General features: G+C 56.4%; 3 non-coding genes across 3 annotated transcripts in view; all 3 read left to right on the top strand.

The window, feature by feature from the left end:
• The first annotated feature begins 3,413 nt into the window (after positions 1-3,413).
• Positions 3,414-5,322, top strand: LOC126197227 (small subunit ribosomal RNA). The gene has a single exon (XR_007539610.1). It is a non-coding gene; the product is annotated as a small subunit ribosomal RNA (ribosomal RNA).
• A 352-nt stretch (positions 5,323-5,674) lies between these two features.
• On the top strand, positions 5,675-5,829 carry LOC126196265 (5.8S ribosomal RNA). The gene has a single exon (XR_007538791.1). It is a non-coding gene; the product is annotated as a 5.8S ribosomal RNA (ribosomal RNA).
• A 188-nt stretch (positions 5,830-6,017) lies between these two features.
• LOC126197639 (large subunit ribosomal RNA) overlaps positions 6,018-7,500 on the top strand; it is a 4,223-nt gene continuing 2,740 nt past the window's right edge. The window contains exon 1 of the ribosomal RNA XR_007539997.1: positions 6,018-7,500. This exon is cut by the window's right edge and continues 2,740 nt beyond it. This is a non-coding gene — a ribosomal RNA (large subunit ribosomal RNA).

Raw genomic sequence — 7,500 nt, 5'->3', positions numbered from 1 at the left:
GGTGTAGCTAGCTAGTGCAGTCGCACCGCTACTACTGTACAGAGATAGAACAGGCATTGACTATACATACATTAAGCTTATACACGGCGGTGCTTAGTAATACGCGCAGTCATCGGAATATAGATAACACATACAACTGTCCCTATACATGCTGAACGTCTGTGCACACAATGTCAACCACACGTCACCCACACACTCCATCACCCACTAGTCTATGCCTGTAACAGACGCAGACACAACATCTAAGTACCAGCATGGAACAACATCCAGTGCATCCTCTCGGCCACAGTACACCATCCACACTATGATAACCAGACCGGGACGTCGAACCAGAAAACTGAATATCCCACTCTTCCTACAACCACCATTGCTCAGATACGCCACCAACACCCACACATGTCCTACACAGGGGTGCACCCAACAGCACCACACTGCCGCATCTCACAGCACATAAACAATGGCAGGAATGAAAGACACAGGTGTGCCACTCCTTTGCCACAAACACAGAACGGGCGCGCCACCTGCCATGAGCCACAAGTGCAACTGACGTGACATATCTGATAGTGCCTCAGGCGTCCACTTACTACCATCACTATCAACGAACCTCGCCACCCCACCCCCCCCCCCCACACACACCATCCCTTAACCCAACTTCTGCCTTAACCTAACCCAACTTCTGCCTTAACCTAACCCAACTTCTGCCTTAACCTAACCCAACTTCTGCCTTAACCTAACCCAACTTCTGCCTTAACCTAACCCAACTTCTGCCTTAACCTAACCCAACTTCTGCCTTAACCTAACCCAACTTCTGCCTTAACCTAACCCAACTTCTGCCTTAACCTAACCCAACTTCTGCCTTAACCTAACCCAACTTCTGCCTTAACCTAACCCAACTTCTGCCTTAACCTAACCCAACTTCTGCCTTAACCTAACCCAACTTCTGCCTTAACCTAACCCAACTTCTGCCTTAACCTAACCCAACTTCTGCCTTAACCTAACCCAGCTTCTGCCTTAACCTAACCCAACTTCTGCCTTAACCTAACCCAACTTCTGCCTTAACCTAACCCAACTTCTGCCTTAACCTAACCCAAGTTGCGCCCTAACCTAACCCACGTTGCGCCCTAACCTAACCCACGTTGCGCCCTAACCTAACCCACGTTGCGCCCTAACCTAACCCACGTTGCGCCCTAACCTAACCCAAGTTGCGCCCTAACCTAACCCACGTTGCGCCCTAACCTAACCCACGTTGCGCCCTAACCTAACCCACGTTGCGCCCTAACCTAACCCACGTTGCGCCCTAACCTAACCCACGTTGCGCCCTAACCTAACCCACGTTGCGCCTTAACCTAACCCACGTTGCGCCCTAACCTAACCCACGTTGCGCCTTAACCTAACCCACGTTGCGCCTTAACCTAACCCACGTTGCGCCTTAACCTAACCCACGTTGCGCCTTAACCTAACCCACGTTGCGCCTTAACCTAACCCACGTTGCGCCTTAACCTAACCCACGTTGCGCCTTAACCTAACCCACGTTGCGCCTTAACCTAACCCACGTTGCGCCTTAACCTAACCCACGTTGCGCCTTAACCTAACCCACGTTGCGCCTTAACCTAACCCACGTTGCGCCTTAACCTAACCCACGTTGCGCCTTAACCTAACCCACGTTGCGCCTTAACCTAACCCACGTTGCGCCTTAACCTAACCCACGTTGCGCCTTAACCTAACCCACGTTGCGCCTTAACCTAACCCACGTTGCGCCTTAACCTAACCCAAGTTGCGCCTTAACCTAACCCAAGTTGCGCCTTAACCTAACCCAAGTTGCGCCTTAACCTAACCCAAGTTGCGCCTTAACCTAACCCAAGTTGCGCCTTAACCTAACCCAAGTTGCGCCTTAACCTAACCCAAGTTGCGCCTTAACCTAACCCAAGTTGCGCCTTAACCTAACCCACGTTGCGCCTTAACCTAACCCACGTTGCGCCCTAACCTAACCCACGTTGCGCCTTAACCTGCCCTGTAATTGTTAGTTATATGAATCTAGGAATTCGTGTAGCGTTGCCTAATTGCAACCATCTCAACATAGTTCACTTCGCGCACACTGTGGTGTTCTGCGTATTGATTCATTTTACGGTGCGTACCCTCACATCTTGCGAGTGTTGCTTACTTTCCACATGGTCCCGCTATCCACTGTATTGTGTACTGCAATAGGACGTATATCGCCCCCGCCCCCCCCCCCCCTCCCCTCCTGTCACCTCTAGCTCGTCGGTCAGGAGTTCGCGTGTTGAATGCGCTTCGCAGCTGTGCAATGGCATTCGCATACGTACGCTGGCCACCTTCCACGTGTTCTTTCGTGCACACGTCGCAGCGTGTATGTATGCTGATGGAGTGCGTCGTGACACACAACATCCAGGCATGCAAGACTCGTAGAAGTCGCAAATGTAGATGGATGTCTACGTTTGCTGCCCAAGTTACGCAAATGAACTGGAAATCCGTTGTTGCGCGGTTGTTCGCGCTGGAGGTGAATCGTTGATATCGACGATCGGTACAGGTATTAACCGGTTGCTTCAGCGACACCCGTCATACCCACGAACGTGAGTGGGCATGTGGGTATGAAGCGATACGCGGCGGTGGCTGGGTGGGACCGTCCCCGGCCGGTGAGGGGGGGGCGCCCGGCGTGCTGGCCGCGCGCTGCGTGGGCGCACGCGCGGCAGCCGGCTGGTGGGGGCGCCCAGTGGCAGGCGCGCCGGCTGACGGACGCGGCAGGCGGCGCATCTGCGTGCCGGCGCACCCAGCGCGCGGCGCCGTGCGGCCAAAGTGGGTCCTCCCGGGCCCGGTGCGAAGCGCGGTGGACATCTGCAGTGTGCTGGTCCGATTGAGGACTGTGTGCGTTGAGGATGCGCCGCCGCCCGGCACTCGGCGCCGCGACGCCGTCTGCTGCTCGGTCGCCCCCGCGGTTCTCGCAGGTGGTTTGTATCGCAGCTGTGCGGATGTGTTGGCGCGTGCGCTGTGCTGGGAGAGTTCGCTTTGGCACCCAAGTGGGGCTCTGCCCCTCTGTGGCGCTGGCGTTGGAGCTGCCCGGTCACTGTTTGTGGCCGCGTGTTGTCTCCCGCCGGCAACACCACGACAGCACGCTCCCGGGCCTCTGTCGGCAGCGGCAAGCTCAGTTGGGAGCACGGGTGGTCGCACTGAAAGCGTCTACTCGCCTATCTCCGGGCGATTGCGCCTCTCTCGAACCCGACCAAGTACTTAGGACGGCGCTGCGCGCCGCCGGGACCTGAGAGGGTTTCGAGGTGTATCGTGCAGGGGAGCCCAGCCTCCTCCTGTTTGCAGAATAATTGAGCGGACGCTTGCGTGTTCGCGCGGGCCCCCGGGACACACTCCCGGGCGGCCGGCTGCTCAGCTCTAGTTGACGCAGCTCCCTGGTTGATCCTGCCAGTAGTCATATGCTTGTCTCAAAGATTAAGCCATGCATGTCTCAGTACAAGCCGCATTAAGGTGAAACCGCGAATGGCTCATTAAATCAGTTATGGTTCCTTAGATCGTACCCACGTTACTTGGATAACTGTGGTAATTCTAGAGCTAATACATGCAAACAGAGTCCCGACCAGAGATGGAAGGGACGCTTTTATTAGATCAAAACCAATCGGTCGGCTCGTCCGGTCCGTTTGCCTTGGTGACTCTGAATAACTTTGGGCTGATCGCACGGTCTTCGTACCGGCGACGCATCTTTCAAATGTCTGCCTTATCAACTGTCGATGGTAGGTTCTGCGCCTACCATGGTTGTAACGGGTAACGGGGAATCAGGGTTCGATTCCGGAGAGGGAGCCTGAGAAACGGCTACCACATCCAAGGAAGGCAGCAGGCGCGCAAATTACCCACTCCCGGCACGGGGAGGTAGTGACGAAAAATAACGATACGGGACTCATCCGAGGCCCCGTAATCGGAATGAGTACACTTTAAATCCTTTAACGAGTATCTATTGGAGGGCAAGTCTGGTGCCAGCAGCCGCGGTAATTCCAGCTCCAATAGCGTATATTAAAGTTGTTGCGGTTAAAAAGCTCGTAGTTGGATTTGTGTCCCACGCTGTTGGTTCACCGCCCGTCGGTGTTTAACTGGCATGTATCGTGGGACGTCCTGCCGGTGGGGCGAGCCGAAGGCGTGCGACCGCCTCGTGCGTGCTCGTGCGTCCCGAGGCGGACCCCGTTGAAATCCTACCAGGGTGCTCTTTATTGAGTGTCTCGGTGGGCCGGCACGTTTACTTTGAACAAATTAGAGTGCTTAAAGCAGGCAAGCCCGCCTGAATACTGTGTGCATGGAATAATGGAATAGGACCTCGGTTCTATTTTGTTGGTTTTCGGAACCCGAGGTAATGATTAATAGGGACAGGCGGGGGCATTCGTATTGCGACGTTAGAGGTGAAATTCTTGGATCGTCGCAAGACGAACAGAAGCGAAAGCATTTGCCAAGTATGTTTTCATTAATCAAGAACGAAAGTTAGAGGTTCGAAGGCGATCAGATACCGCCCTAGTTCTAACCATAAACGATGCCAGCCAGCGATCCGCCGCAGTTCCTCCGATGACTCGGCGGGCAGCCTCCGGGAAACCAAAGCTTTTGGGTTCCGGGGGAAGTATGGTTGCAAAGCTGAAACTTAAAGGAATTGACGGAAGGGCACCACCAGGAGTGGAGCCTGCGGCTTAATTTGACTCAACACGGGAAACCTCACCAGGCCCGGACACCGGAAGGATTGACAGATTGATAGCTCTTTCTTGATTCGGTGGGTGGTGGTGCATGGCCGTTCTTAGTTGGTGGAGCGATTTGTCTGGTTAATTCCGATAACGAACGAGACTCTAGCCTGCTAACTAGTCGCGTGACATCCTTCGTGCTGTCAGCGATTACTTTTCTTCTTAGAGGGACAGGCGGCTTCTAGCCGCACGAGATTGAGCAATAACAGGTCTGTGATGCCCTTAGATGTTCTGGGCCGCACGCGCGCTACACTGAAGGAATCAGCGTGTCTTCCTAGGCCGAAAGGTCGGGGTAACCCGCTGAACCTCCTTCGTGCTAGGGATTGGGGCTTGCAATTGTTCCCCATGAACGAGGAATTCCCAGTAAGCGCGAGTCATAAGCTCGCGTTGATTACGTCCCTGCCCTTTGTACACACCGCCCGTCGCTACTACCGATTGAATGATTTAGTGAGGCCTTCGGACTGGTACGCGGCATCGACTCTGTCGTTGCCGATGCTACCGGAAAGATGACCAAACTTGATCATTTAGAGGAAGTAAAAGTCGTAACAAGGTTTCCGTAGGTGAACCTGCGGAAGGATCATTACCGACTAGACTGCATGTCTTTCGATGTGCGTGTCGTGTCGTGCAACACGCTACCTGTACGGCTCGCAGTAGCTGTGCGCCGCGTGCGGGACCACGCGTGCTTCTCAAAACTAACGGAAAATGTTGTGTGGTACGAGCGCTGAAGCTCTGGAGCGGCTGGCCTGCGGCACCTGGCGCCTCGCGCCGGTTTTGAATGACGTTCGCCCGAGTGCCTGTCCGCTCCGGAGTGGAGCCGTACGACGCCCATCGGCCGTGAGGCCGTTGGACACAAAACACTGGAACAGGGGCCGTCGAACGCCTCAGTCCCGCCTATGCAACTGTTTTGAAAGAGACAGTGGAAACTGTAAAAAGATCACCCAGGACGGTGGATCACTCGGCTCGTGGGTCGATGAAGAACGCAGCAAATTGCGCGTCGACATGTGAACTGCAGGACACATGAACATCGACGTTTCGAACGCACATTGCGGTCCATGGATTCCGTTCCCGGGCCACGTCTGGCTGAGGGTCGGCTACGTAAACTGAAGCGCGCGGCGTTTGTCCCGCTTCGGAGACGTGGGTGTGTCGTGCCGGCCTGTGGGGCCGGCCACGTCCCCTCAAACGAGCGATGCGCGCCCGTCGCCTGGCGGTTCGCATACCGGTACTGTCTCGGTAGCGTGCACAGCCGGCTGGCGGTGTGGCGTGCGACACCTCGTACAACGACCTCAGAGCAGGCGAGACTACCCGCTGAATTTAAGCATATTACTAAGCGGAGGAAAAGAAACTAACAAGGATTCCCCCAGTAGCGGCGAGCGAACAGGGAAGAGTCCAGCACCGAACCCCGCAGGCTGCCGCCTGTCGTGGCATGTGGTGTTTGGGAGGGTCCACTACCCCGACGCCTCGCGCCGAGCCCAAGTCCAACTTGAATGAGGCCACGGCCCGTAGAGGGTGCCAGGCCCGTAGCGGCCGGTGCGAGCGTCGGCGGGACCTCTCCTTCGAGTCGGGTTGCTTGAGAGTGCAGCTCCAAGTGGGTGGTAAACTCCATCTGAGACTAAATATGACCACGAGACCGATAGCGAACAAGTACCGTGAGGGAAAGTTGAAAAGAACTTTGAAGAGAGAGTTCAAAAGTACGTGAAACCGTTCTGGGGTAAACGTGAGAAGTCCGAAAGGTCGAACGGGTGAGATTCACGCCCATCCGGCCACTGGCCTCCGCCCTCGGCAGATGGGGCCGGCCGCCCGCGCGGAGCAATCCGCGGCGGGGTCGTGTCCGGTTGCCTTTCCACTCGCCGCGGGGTGGGGCCGTTCCGGTGTGCGGTGGGCCGCACTTCTCCCCTAGTAGGACGTCGCGACCCGCTGGGTGCCGGCCTACGGCCCGGGTGCGCAGCCTGTCCTTCCGCGGGCCTCGGTTCGCGTCTGTTGGGCAGAGCCCCGGTGTCCTGGCTGGCTGCTCGGCGGTATATCTGGAGGAGTCGATTCGCCCCTTTGGGCGCTCGGGCTCCCGGCAAGCGCGCGCGGTTCTTCCCGGATGACGGACCTACCTGGCCCGGCCCCGGACCCGCGCCGCTGTTGGCTCGGGATGCTCTCGGGCGGAATAATCGCTCCCGTCAGCGGCGCTTCAGCTTTGGACAATTTCACGACCCGTCTTGAAACACGGACCAAGGAGTCTAACATGTGCGCGAGTCATTGGGCTGTACGAAACCTAAAGGCGTAATGAAAGTGAAGGTCTCGCCTTGCGCGGGCCGAGGGAGGATGGGGCTTCCCCGCCCTTCACGGGGCGGCGGCCTCCGCACTCCCGGGGCGTCTCGTCCTCATTGCGAGGTGAGGCGCACCTAGAGCGTACACGTTGGGACCCGAAAGATGGTGAACTATGCCTGGCCAGGACGAAGTCAGGGGAAACCCTGATGGAGGTCCGTAGCGATTCTGACGTGCAAATCGATCGTCGGAGCTGGGTATAGGGGCGAAAGACTAATCGAACCATCTAGTAGCTGGTTCCCTCCGAAGTTTCCCTCAGGATAGCTGGTGCTCGTACGAGTCTCATCCGGTAAAGCGAATGATTAGAGGCCTTGGGGCCGAAACGACCTCAACCTATTCTCAAACTTTAAATGGGTGAGATCTCCGGCTTGCTTGATATGCTGAAGCCGCGAGCAAACGACTCGGATCGGAGTGCCAAGTGGGCCACTTTTGGTAAGCAGAACTGGCG

This window comes from Schistocerca nitens, chromosome 7, assembly GCF_023898315.1.
Source record: "Schistocerca nitens isolate TAMUIC-IGC-003100 chromosome 7, iqSchNite1.1, whole genome shotgun sequence".
NCBI lineage: Eukaryota > Metazoa > Arthropoda > Insecta > Orthoptera > Acrididae > Schistocerca > Schistocerca nitens.
The sequence above is the reverse complement of the archived record's forward strand: the minus strand, read 5'-3'. Positions and strand labels throughout refer to the sequence as shown.